The 13,349-nt window shown below is 45.0% G+C and overlaps 1 non-coding gene across 1 annotated transcript; it reads right to left on the reverse strand.

The window, feature by feature from the left end:
* Positions 1–10,471: 10,471 nt before the first annotated feature.
* TRNAR-UCG (transfer RNA arginine (anticodon UCG)) lies at positions 10,472–10,544 on the reverse strand. The gene has a single exon. It is a non-coding gene; the product is annotated as a tRNA-Arg (tRNA).
* Positions 10,545–13,349: the final 2,805 nt, after the last annotated feature.

The raw sequence follows: 13,349 nt of genomic DNA on the forward strand, positions 1-13,349 counted from the left end.
ACGTCCATTGAGTCAGTGATGCCATCCAGCCATCTCATCCTCTGTCGTCCCCTTCTTCTCCTGCCCCCAATCCCTCCCAGCATCAGGGTCTTTTCCAATGAGTCAACTCTTCGCATGAGGTGGCCAAAGTATTGGAGTTTCAGCTTCAGGATCAGTCCTTCCAATGAACACCCAGGACTGATCTCCTTTAGGATGGACTGGTTGGATCTCCTTGCAGTCCAAGGGACTCTCGAGAGTCTTCTCCAACAATACAGTTCAAAAGCATCAATTCTTCGGCGCTCAGCCTTCTTCACGGTCCAACTCTCACATCCATTATATTTTCTGGCTTTTCAACAATGAGTATGTTTTCTTGCTGTTCTAAAACAAAGAAAATATATCTTGTTACATTTCTGTCCATTAATTATTTCTGTAATTTTTATCTGTGTGATTTTAAGAGAGGGAAATTCTGGCCAGACACTCCAGCTTCATGTGTCCTGATACGCTCACATCCACTATGGGAATCAATGGGACATGGATGTCCAACTTCTCTTTAAAGCCAGGAGATGTAGTAGCAGACCTCTCCACCAGTAAGACTTGGTTCTGAGATCCTAGTTCAGGAACTCCCATGTTTTCTGCGAGAAACAAATTGCTAGATACAGGCCCGAAAGGCAGGGGCAGGAAGAAATGGAAAGGTTTCTACAATCAGAGCAGAAAGCATTATAAATGTTGTATGATTATAAAATAAGAAGATTGATTTTATAGCTGAGTCATAGAAAAGAGCCTCTTAATTAAATAGACAAATCTAATACAATATGGGCTTCCCTGGTGGCTCAGGTGGTAAAGAACCTGCCTGCAATGCAGGAGACCCAGGTTTGATCCCTGGGTCAGGAAGATCCTCTGGAAAGAGAATGGCAACCTACTCCAGTATTCTTTCCTGGAAAATCCCATGGATCAAGGAGCCTGGTGGGCTACATACAGTCAATGTGGTTGCAAGGAGTCAGACAGGACTGAGAGGCTAACATTTTCACTTCAGTTCATAATACAATATGATACCCTGCAGGGCCTGACCTGGGCAGGAGGACCTCCTGAGAACGCCTGAGAACGCCTCCCTTCCCCTCTATCTGGGCATCACCAGGAGTCAGTAATGTTATAAACAATATCCATCCTCTTCCTGCATCTTTCTCCCACCCCATTATTGGCAATCAATCAGTCAATCAAACAACTGGAGTTTGCACTAGAGCTGGAACCCTTTGGCCATTCCTGGCCACACTGCATCTTCTTGAGTCTGATTACAAAGGACCATATTTTTAACTTGCCAGGCTTGTTGTCCATTGTGACAAATACACTGCATAGAATCTAGGACACTTTTACAAATCAGATGTTCCAGCACTTGCAAAAGGCAGTGCATTCATTATATTTATTATTCTTGGAATAAAAAATTATATAATAGGTTTATCCTAACTTCCTATTATCCCTGAATAGGGAATATAGTATGTATCCAGTATCTTCAGTGGTTACTCTCATTCGTCACATGTGCTTATATTAACCTTGGCAGCACGTGCATAAGCTTATTACATTAATAGAGTTAAACATGAACGTGATTTCAGAAAAAATAATCTATCCTTGGAAGGAGAGCATCATCACCTTCATGTAAACAAGTTCCTCTGCAAACAATGCCCTTTACTTTGGCAACGTGTCTTTCCTGCCATCTGCCTTGCAAAGCACTTGCCAGAGTTATAATAATAACTGAGTTACAGAGGGAATTAAGTGTAATGGAGGGGAAGGAAACTGATTGCTTAATTTTTATTAACAGAAAGGGAGAAAACTGTGGCGCCCTGCTGTGAACCGAAATGAAACAGAGAGAAAGATACAGAGAGAGGACTCCAGGTGGCAGGAAGGTTCCTGAACAAATATTAGCAACCCTATTGGGAGACTGAGAAGAGGCCAGTATGCTGGTGGAGCAGAGAAAGTGGTAGGAAAGAGAGGGGCACAGCCCAGGGCTGAAGTGATATGACTCAACACATCAAAAAAGGAAACGGACGCTGGGAGACCACAGCTTCTTCTGGAAAGAATTATTTAATTCTCACTGCATTCTGCTTGTCCACAAGGCAAGGTTACATGTCTTCACCAGCGTGAAGTTGGAGCCTAGGATGTGTGCCGGTGTGTGTGTAGAATAAGTGACTTCTAATTCCTGCCCTGCCATCATCAAAGAGTCTACAAATTATGATAGAGAGGGTGTGGAGAAAAGGGAGCCCTCCTACACTGTTGGTGGGAATGTAAATTGGTGCAACCACTCTGGAGAACAGTCTGGAGATTCCTTAAAAAACTGAAAATAGAGTCACTGCATGACCCAGCAATCTCACTCCTGAGCATGTATGTGGAGAAGAAAAAAACTCTGATTTGAAGATATATGTGTCCCAATGTTCATAGTAGCACAATTTACAATAGCCAAGATATGGAAGCAATCTTATTGTCCATCAACAGATGAATGGATAAAGAAGATATGGCACATACGTATATACGATGGAATAATACTCAGTCTTACAAGAGAATGAAATATTGCCATTTGCAGCAACATGGATGAACCTAGAAATTATCATACTAGGTGAAGTAAACCAAAGACAAATATTATATGAAATCACTTATATGTGGAATCTAAAAAATAGTACAAATGAATTTAGTTACAAAATATTTTCACAGATGTGGAAAAGAAACTTATGGTTGCCAATGCGGAAAGAGGGGGGCGGGCAAATTAGTAGCACGAGATTAACAGATAATACATACCACTATGTACGAAGCATATAAACAACAAGGATTTACTATACAGCACAGGGAACTATATTCAGTATCTTAAAATAAGCTGTAACGGAAAAGAATCTGAAGCTGTATACTTGAAACTAATACAGTATTGTATGTCAAAAATTTTTTTAAAAGAAAACACACACCAGAAACATTTTTTGCCCTGAAAGCGTGTAACAATTTGGACAATTCATGGGGGTCATTCAGACCTCACTAGGACCCTCCTGCATCCTCTGAGCAATTAGGTTGTGGACGGTGGATTAGCCCGAGGCTGCCTGAGCTGAGTTGTATCCCCTGCTCATCCAACAAGGAGACCCCCTCCACCTTCCTGCGAAGCCAGTTTTCCTCCTCTTTCAGGGGCAGCTGCTAGGCCTCTAACCTGCTGTGATGCCCTGGAACTAACCCTCCTCTGGGTATCGGTTTCACTTGTTTGGGCTGAGGGACGCAGGCTGGCTGTTGGAGAAGACAAGCTCAGATGATAATACAGTATGATAGTATCATGGTAGGTAATGCATTCGTGCACTTTATGTGGTACATGCTGTCAACTGCACACAGGATTTGGTTTCTCCTGCGAGAGATGCTCAGGCAGGGAGTGGTCAAGAGACCCAAGATACTGCATCCAGCCCCACAGGGTACTCACCTCCTGAGCTCCCTCCTGGCCAGCATGGGATTCTGGGTAGCAAATTCATGGGCTTTTCTAAACTGAGAACTCTAGTAAATGGATTCTCACCACCATTGTGTACAGACATGTTTGCTAAAGGAAAAGCCACAAATCACAGTTTTTCCTCCCTTAGAGAAAACAGGAAAGAAGACACACAGCCACACTCTATACTGAGAGGAGTAATTTTCATATGTATAAATTATAATTTGGGGAGAATCTATTATAACTGATAAAGTAAAACCCAGAATGCAGCAGGCGGGTAATATTATCAGCCATAATATGGGAGCTGTTGTTAAGTTTCTGAGTTCGACTCTTTCATGACTCCAGGGACTAGGGCCTGCCAGTCCTGCCAAGCTCCTCTGTCCACGGGATTTCCCAGTCAAGAATCCTGGAGTAGGTTTCCCTCTCCAGAGGTTCTTCTCCACCCAGGGATTGAACAGGCAGATTCTTTACCACTGAGCCACCTGGGAAATCCACTGTAACTCTTTCTACAGAGAATATCGTAACATTTTCCTTATAGCAAGTTCAGTTCAGTTCAGTCACTCAGTCCAGTCTGACTCTTAGCAACCCCATGAACTGCAGCACACCAGGCTTCCCTGTCCTTCACCAACTCCTGGAGCTTGTTCAAACTCAAGTCCAGTGATCCATTCAACCATCTCATTCTCTGTCATCCCTTTCTCTTCCTGCCTTCAATCTTTCCCAGCAGCAGGGTCTTTTCCAATGAGTCAGTTCTTTGCATCAGGTGGCCAAAGTTTTGGAGCTTCAGCTTTAGCATCTGTCCTTCAAATGAATATTTAGGACTGATTTCCTTTAGGATTGACTAGTTTGATCTCCTTGGAGTCCAAGGGACTTCAAGAGTCTTCACCAACACCACAGTTCAAAAGCAACAATTCTTTGGCACTCAGCTTTCTTTATTGTCCAACTCTCACAACCATACATGACCACTGGAAAAACCATAGCTTTGACAAGATGGACCTTTGTCAGCAAAGTAATGTCTCTGCTTTTTAATATGCTGAATAGGTTGGTCCCTTATAGCAAAAACCTCAGTAATTCAGAAGAACCTAGGGGTAGGCTATTTTCAGAGTGAAAAATGAAACTATGGAATGTTTTAAAACAAACATAATTTTTGTATTATTATCTGTATTTTAATATAACAAAAACAAAGTTTCACAATATTCACTACATAAAATGTGTATACAGAAAACAAAATTGAAATGAACAATCAAAAAAATCAACCATTATTACTTGCTCTTTTCAAATACACCCCAAACTTATACTTTTTCTATGTGAAGTCTTAGCGTGCAGTCTGTTCATCTGAAAGGTCAACAGAGAAGTATAAACACATGAAGGTCTACTTACCCTGAATTCAGCGCTTTCAGGCCTTCTTCTCTGCCTGTCCTCACTAATACATGCAACATTCCACAATACCCGATTTCATTATAGTTTGCATCATTCTTCTAGCCTTGAATCTGGAGCCATGTCTTGGTTAAATCAATTGGAAGTGTACTGCACTCCGCTGTGATGGAAGAAGTTAAAGAAATTTGACACATCCATATGACAGACAAAAATGCTGCTTTTCAAGTCTCTTTATAATTTTTGAAGATATTCACAATATGACAGTAAGTAATAAAGAGGATTTAAATTGCTATTATAGAGTATGACCCTGTATAATAGACTACATGAGAGACAGAAGTGAAAATCATGATGGCTTTAAGAGTCTATCAAAATGCGAACAGAGGCCAACTGGGTGGGCTGACGGGTGTTTTTTGTTTTCCCTTTATATATTTCTCATTGTCTAATTTTGCCAAAATGATCATGTGTTAACAAGCATCAGAAAACAAAATTTTAATGCCATTAGGTCAAAGAAATTTTACACCTATTACCAACTTTGTGAAATTGTGTGGAAACCAGGGAAGAAAGGAAAAGCTTATTTATAAAACTGCAATAATTTAAACTCTGTATTTTTGCAGTGATGGCACCAATTTACGTTCCCACCAACAGTGTACCAGGGTTCCCTTTTCTCCACGCCCACAGCGACTGCAGAAGATAGTATGGAGGTTTCTCAAAAAACTACAAAAACTAGTGATTACTAGTTTTTCACTCCTTATCGGGGAGGGGAAGGGGAGGGGTGTGATACAGACTACAAGTGTGAGACAGACTACAAGGATGTATTGTGCAACACATGGACTATAGCCAATATTTTGTAATAACTATAAATGGAGTATAACCTTCAGACATTTTATACAAATTTTTTAAACAAGAAAATTTTAAAATCTTATAAAATAAAAGATGCATTTCTGTTTCCAGTAGTTGCATACATGATTCAGAGACTTATCCAGCATCTCTGAGCCTCAGTTTACAGTACCTGTCCCCACACTGGTATCATCAGATTCTCTGACTCCTGGTGGTTTCATTCACTTTTCCAAACATGGCCAGGTATATAACTTGGTATCTTCCAAAGACTAACGACCTTTAGAACATCCTTTGTTTATGTCGCTCTTACTTAGGAGCTATGCCCATAACTTTAAATATGTAGTTTAAAATGCTGGCCATTCCAGGTCACCTGCAGCTAAGCTTTCCCTGAAATATTTACTGCAGAGAACAGCACCGAATTTGTGGTCACAGAGTTCTACCTCAAAATGTAATCTACAGGTCTCAAGATCCCCATCCTCTAACTGTGTCATGACACTTGATTTATCTGGACCATTAATTATAAGGTTTCTCACTGTCTCAAAGACTTTTGGTTGTAACATGGCCTTCCCTGTGGGACTGAGACCAGCAGGATTCTTGACCACCAGAAGCAGTCGGGCTCCTTTCTGGTAACATCTCAGGGCGTGAGTTGACCCCATATTCCTTCCCACCTAAGCTTGTTAAAGCAGTTCTTCTCTGAAATAAACTTGGTGCTATAGGCATCCCAGTCTTCATTGACTTCATCTGCCAACCCCAAGCATCTGGGGAGCCAAACTGATGACGGGGTGATAATTCTGGAATCCTAATTACTCAGCACCTATTGTGATGCTTTACCAAATACTTTTTCAAAATTGAGGCTTATAACCACTCGTAATAGCCCCCAAATTGCAACTCGTTGTGCATCAATTGAAGAATGGAGGGATAAACTGCTGTACTCACACAATGGAATACTTGCTAGCAATGAGGATGAATGACCTCCAACTTCATTCAGTGCTGTGGGCAAATCTCACAAACATGACGCCGAGCAGGAGAAACCAAACACAGAGAAGCATATATGTGTTAGTCTGCTTGTATAGACTTGCCGTGTCCTTACAAAGTGCAGAAACAACCAAAACTGACCCATGGTGGATGAAGTCAAGATAGGTGTCACCTTTGTGGATGGGGAGCAGACAGGGCTTTCTGGGATGTTAGTGATGTTCTGTTTTGCGGGTTGGGTGCTGTTTAATACAAGAGTGTTCAGTTTGTTAACACACAAAGTCATCAAGCTGCATATTTAGGATGTGGGCACTTTTGCTGTGCTGTGTGTGCTTAGTCACTCAGTCATGTCCGACTCTTTGCAACTCCATGGACTGTAGCCCTCCAGGCTCCTCTGTCCACGGGATTCTCCAGGCAAGAATACTGGAGTGGGTTGCCATGCCCTCCTCCAGGGGATCTTCCCAATCCAAGGATTGAACCCAGGTCTCACGCATTGCAGGCAGATTCTTTACTGTCTGAGCCACCAGGGAAGCCCAGAGCACTGTTGCATATATTTATATTTTAGGGCTTCCCAGGTGACTCCCGCCAATGCAGGAGACTCAGGAGACATGGGTTCAATCCCTGGGTCGCAAACATCCCCTACAGGAGGAAGTGGCAACCCACTCCAGTATTCTTGCCTGGGAAATTCCCATGAACAGAGGAGTCTGGTGGGCTATATATAGTCCCTGGCGTCACACAGTCAGACATGACTGAGCAAGTGAGCACATGTGCATGAGTGTTTGGCCATCATATGCATAATACTTTAATAAAAAGCTACTTGGGGGGATTCCTGGTGGTCCAGTGGTTAGGATTCTACTCTGTCACTGCTCAGGGCCCTCGTCGGGGAATTAAGATCTCACCAGCTGTATGGTGTACCCTCCTCCTTTGCCAAAAGACTAGTCAAAATGACAAACCACTAGAGTAAAAGAACCAATTTTTTAAAAATGATTTGCATTATAAAAAAAAAAAAACTACTTGGAAAAAATATCAAGACCTATGGAAAAATCTGAAATTGAGAAAACAGAGACTGGACCAGAGGAGGTACAACAGATGCCAGTGAATTTTTTCAGAGAAGTTGGTGCACTTGTCCCCAACTCTGCAGGGATATTCTGAAGTTTGCTGGGGGGGCATAGTGAGTAATGGGGGAGCCCTTTTGCACAGAAGAGCAGCAGCTTCATTTTCAGGCTCCTTTTCTTCTCCAGCACGGAGGCAGGGTTTACCACCCCTCAAGGGATCTCAAAGAGGAGCTTGAGGATGCTTCCAGAGGTGAGCACCCGCACAAATGAACAGACCCCCACAGGCCTTGCATTAGGATAGTCACTGTCCACAGAGTAAGACTGTGGTCTCTCCGGGGCTGCAAGCTGGTGACCCTTGCAGAACCTTCCCTCCTGGTTTTGAGCCAGCTTTGCCACTTACAAGCTTTGTGGTCTCAAGAAAGGCATCTCTCCTGTTTTCTAGTTTTCTCTTCTCTAACATGGTGGTAGAAATAGGAGTGCTGAACGCATAAGGTACTCAACACACAAGAAGCTCAAAAGGTAGTTTCCTCCTCCTAGTACCATCCTCACTCACTTTTTCCTTCAGAAACAGATTTTTCCAGTCTGAATAGCCAAGTAACTTGGCCTCAGAGGAGAGCTGGCTGTTGGGAGGCCAGGGAAATTGGAGTCCACCCCACTTCACGGGGGACCATGAGGGATAAAGACTGAGTCTTAAATCTCTGCAGAATTACCCAGAGACTGCTCCTTCAGAAACCCAGAGTTCAGGAAAGCAGCGTTTACGATAATGACCCCAGACTCACAAATCACGTTCCAGAGCTTCTGCCTTCTGGAGATGTTCGTGAGAAACAGCAATAGGTTTCCACTAGTGGCTCCCAGAGATAACCCTGGGCATTGCGGGGTGCTGTGCAGGCGTGGGTAGAGCCGAGCCGCCAACTCCAGAGAAGAGTTGGGTGATTCAATTAGGTGCTCCTTAAACCATCTGTCGGAGAAGGCAATGACACCCCACTCCAGTACTCTTGCTTGGAAAACCCCATGGACAGAGGAGCCTGGTAGGCTGCAGTCCATGGGGTAGTTAAGAGTTGGACACGACTGAGCAACTTCACTTTCACTTTTCACTTTCATGCATTGGAGAAGGAAATGGCAACCCACGCCAGTGTTCTTGCCTGGAGAATCCCAAGGACGGGGGAGCCTGGTGGGCTGCCGTCTATGGGGTCGCACAGAGTCAGACACGACTGAAGTGACTTAGCATAGCATAGCATAGCAAACCATCTGTACATTTGCCTGAGAGAGGCGCCTTTGCTGAGAAGAGCCCTTGGAGACAAATACTGGACCAGGCAGCCGTGCCATGAGCTCACTGTCTTTGGCATCCATCAGACACACAGCTCCCAAGGGCAGCAGCTGCCTGGAAGCTTTGCAGGAAGCAGCCCCACCCACCGCATCTGGATAAAGCCAAAAGGGTCAGGGTGAGCCCAGGATGGGATGCTCAGCCTCAGTGCAGCAGAGACACCCTCTTTGATGGCTTGCTTTGCTCTTCGTTTGGGTCTAAAGATGCCCAGGGCAGTATTCCACTGTTACTTGCTGACGCATAGTGACGCATTTGACCCATAGTCAAATCTTGCATAATACTACTTAATTACAAAGAAAATTCTAAAGTTAAAATTTCCTCTAATTTAATGAGATTTTAGGGCCATCGCAAGAGGCCATTTCCTCTCTCCAAAAGCTTGAACCCTGGAGTGTTTGCATTGAAAGGGAGCATGGAGATCTTTCTGATCTGATCCTGTATGCTCTAGTATAGAGGTGGAAATAAGGGCTGGAAATTTACGATTCTTTGTCCCCAGGTTCCATCCCTGGGTCAGGAAGATCACCTGGAGAAGGGAATGGCAAGCCACTCCAGTATTTTTGCCCGGAGAATCCTATGAACAGAGGAGGCCGGCAGGCTAAATAGTCCATGGGTCGCAAAGAGTTGGATACCACTGAGCGACTAAGCACGCACAGAGCAGGCACAGCAGGGGAGGGACTAAATGCCAAAGCCGATGACCAGTCCAGTTTTTGCTCTCTGATTCCCACGGCTTCTTTCTCGCTTAACAAATAAAATGGCTCCAACGGAAACCTCAGCTCCAGGGAGAAAAAGTCTTCAGTGTAAATGAAACCTCCAGGCGCCGTGGGCGCAGGAGGAACAGAGCCTGGCTCGGCCACTCCCTCTCGGCCTGGCTGGAGCCTATTATTTCTGTGGAAATGGAGAGGCTGGAGCCCCTCTCCGTGCCTCCGCTGGAAAGCCAATATGCCCTTGAACCGTAGAGGAATAACTCGAGGATTAATAAGCTAATGCGGAGGGCGATGAGCGCGGCAGCGTGGTGTGTGGCTTGCTAAGTGAACTAAATCAACATCAGCAGGCGCTGCAAGCGCGGAACGCGAACCCGGATGAGATAATTTCCTTCTTCACCGAGAAGGCCCTCCGACATAATGAAAAGCTATATATCCCTCTTGGAGACAGCACAGTCCACAAAAATGCTACAGTGCTTAGAGAATTTGTAGTGACTCTGTCCACATTCACTAAGAACGTTCCTTCTCCACTCCCACCCCACCCTTCCCCCTTATTCAGAAGAGCGTGTCATATTTATTAAGCACTATTATAGTTCAGGCAGTTCCCTCAGGGATTTACAGGCATTATCTCATCTAATCCATCAGCCCTGTTAGGGCCTTTGTATTTTCATTGCCATTGTACCAGTCATACAACGGAGAGGCAGAAAGGGGGAAGCAACTTCCCAAAGTGGTGGTACCTGAATGTGAACTCAGGTTAAGGCATGACTCTTTTTTTTTAACAAAATGGAACCAACCACGAAGGGACTCGAACCCTCAATCTTCTGATCCGAAGTCAGACGCCTTATCCATTAGGCCACGTGGTTATAACACACTGGGCAGCTGGGAACAGCTAGCTGCCTTGGAGACAGTGGCACAGTTGACTCCAGCTGCAGAGGACAGGGTCATACATCCCCAGTCCAACCAGGATTTTCCAGGGGCTGCTGCCTGCTCGGGGCTTCCTTGGTGGCTCAGACAGTAAAGAATCTGCCTGCAATGCAGGAGACCCAGGTTCCATCCTTGGGTTGAGAAGGTTCCCCAGAGAAGGGAATGGCTGCCCACTCCAGCATTCTTGTCCTGTTCCCTCCTAGGATCTGAACAGAAGGACCACTGCATGAAACTCCTCAGAAGGGGAATGGTCACCAGAGGGGAAGGCTGAAACTAGGGGTTTGTAAACAGCCTTTAGGCTTTTATATTTTTTAAAAGCTGAATGGAGATCAAGAGGGGAGATCAACTAAATAAAATAATGACAGAACATGAGGAAGTGGGAAGCTCAGGAGTTTCAAAATTCATATCCTGTTTAAAATCAATGTACTTTAAGCATATTTCATGGTATTAAAGTTATAGGACATAAAACTCAATCACTCTTGTGGACAATTGAATGAAATGAATACAAACACAGCATAGTTCCTGAACAAACATTCCCCACATGGTGTGGTTCCTGTGGAAACAATAAAAATAATCCAATTTAGTTATGCAGGGTTCACCTTCCCCCGCCTGTAATTAGTGCTGCTACAATGGAGGAAGCAGAGAAAGAAAACGAGATAAACTGGCAAGAGAGAATTACATCTAGTCCCCAGCAGGACCAGTTCTCTCTCTTATCTGCAGTTTCCAAATCCCATCTCTTATTATAGATATTTATCCCCCCTACTAAGGCCTCTCACAACTAACCATGTGATTCTTTTTCCATTTTCATTCCATAGCACCAGTCCCTCTATAGCCCACAGAAAGAGATTGGGAAGAGAGTTGTTGGAAATCTAAATTTGGGGGCAGAGAGGAATGGGTATTTGACAGGGAGGGTATTTAAGGAAGGGTATATTTCCTTTCCTTAATTCAAATGGGGAGTAGGGAAACTCCCAAAGGAATTATTTATAAAGATTGCTGATGCAAAGAGCTGACTCATTGGGAAAGACCTTGATGCTGGAAAAGATTGAGGGTAAGGGGCAAGAGGAGAAGGGGGCAACAGAGGATGAGACGGTTGGATGGCCTCACTGACTCAATGCACACGAGTTTGAGCAAACTCCAGGAGACAATGAAGGACAGGGAAGCCTGGCGTGCTGTAGTTCACGGGGTCACAAAGAGCCAGACACAACTTGGTGACTGACCAACAACAACATAAAGACTGTGGAGTACCTACGAGAAGGGGTGACTGACGTATCGTGTTCCAGATTGGAGCTGGGCTTGGGCGATGGGCTGAAGGCCCTGCCCCTGTGCCATGGTGAGAGGGATGGCAAAGCGGGGGGAAGGGCATTGGCGGAGCTCTCTGCACTCCCACATGCACAGTTCCCGGGGATCTCACAGGCATGGAGGCAGGGACCTGGACTGGGCCTGCATTGCCAGCTTCTCCCCTAAAACGGCTGGCTGCTGCCCGGGGTGTTCCAATGGCAACAGGCTCTTGGACCGGCCACTGTGTTGAGAGCGGGAGGAGCTGGAAATGGTCAAGCTGGAGCTGGAGGTTTTGAGTTATAAGAGGCCTCATGGGCTTCTGCTGAACTCCCGTGCAGCTCCACCATTGAATCAGTCTTGGGCAACAGCCATGGACAGGGAGCAGGGGGATTACTCAGGTGTTTGGTTCCCACCTCAGCAGGGGTGTTACAATCCAGTGATGACAGTAACTGCCAGATACAGTGTCAGGCACCTCAGGTTTAGGGGCCTGGCACCTGCTGGCTCAGCTGGTAAAGAACCGCCTGCAATGCAGGAGACCTGGGTTCTATCCCTGGGTTGGGAAGGTCCCCTGGAGAAGGGAATGGCTACCCACTCCAGTATTCTGGCCTGGAGAATTCCGTGGGCTGTATAGTCCATGGGGTTACAAAGAGTCGGACATGACTGAGCGGCTTTCACTTTCACAGACACCAGCGCACATGGGGTCCTCAGGCCACCTATTATTTTGACTGACTGGCTGCCAATTTGGGGGTTCCCACAACCCCCTCAGTTTTAAAATTCACTAGAATGACTCACTGAACTCAAGAAAGAACTATACTTACCACTCTAGTTTGATTTACACATAGTGTGAGGTCTGGGAGGGAATGAAGAATTTGTATGCCCTCTCCTCACAGAATCAGGACACACCAGCCTACATCAGTGTGTACACCAAGCAGGAAGCTCCGCTGAGCACTCACATCCAGAATTTCTGTTGGGGCTTCATTGCATAGACAGGATTGATTAAATCCCTGGCCATGAGATTTAACTGAATCTCCAGCTCCTCTCCAGCTCTTCTCCCCTCCTAAGCCAGCTGAGAGTTCCAACTCTAATCACAGGCTTCTTGGTCTTTCTGGGGACCAGCCTCCACCCTGAAGCAATCTAGGAACCCACCAGAGTCATCTCATTAGCATAACAAAGATATTCCTTACTCTAGGGGAAATTCCAAGGGATTTTAAAGCCCTGTGCCTGGAACTAGGGACACTGGATAATATTCCCCATTATTGCTATTGGAGAAGACTCTTGAGAGTCCCTTGGATTACAGGGAGATGAAACCAGTCAATCCTAAAGGAAATCAGTCCTGAATATTAATTGGAAGGACTGATGCTGAAGCTGAAATTCCAATACTTTGGCTACCTGATGCGAAGAACTGATTCATTGGGAAAGACCCTGAAGCTGGGAAAGACTGAAGGCAGGAGAAGGGGATGACAGAA

The sequence above is a fragment of the Bos indicus genome, chromosome 20 (genome assembly GCF_029378745.1).
Source record: "Bos indicus isolate NIAB-ARS_2022 breed Sahiwal x Tharparkar chromosome 20, NIAB-ARS_B.indTharparkar_mat_pri_1.0, whole genome shotgun sequence".
NCBI lineage: Eukaryota > Metazoa > Chordata > Mammalia > Artiodactyla > Bovidae > Bos > Bos indicus.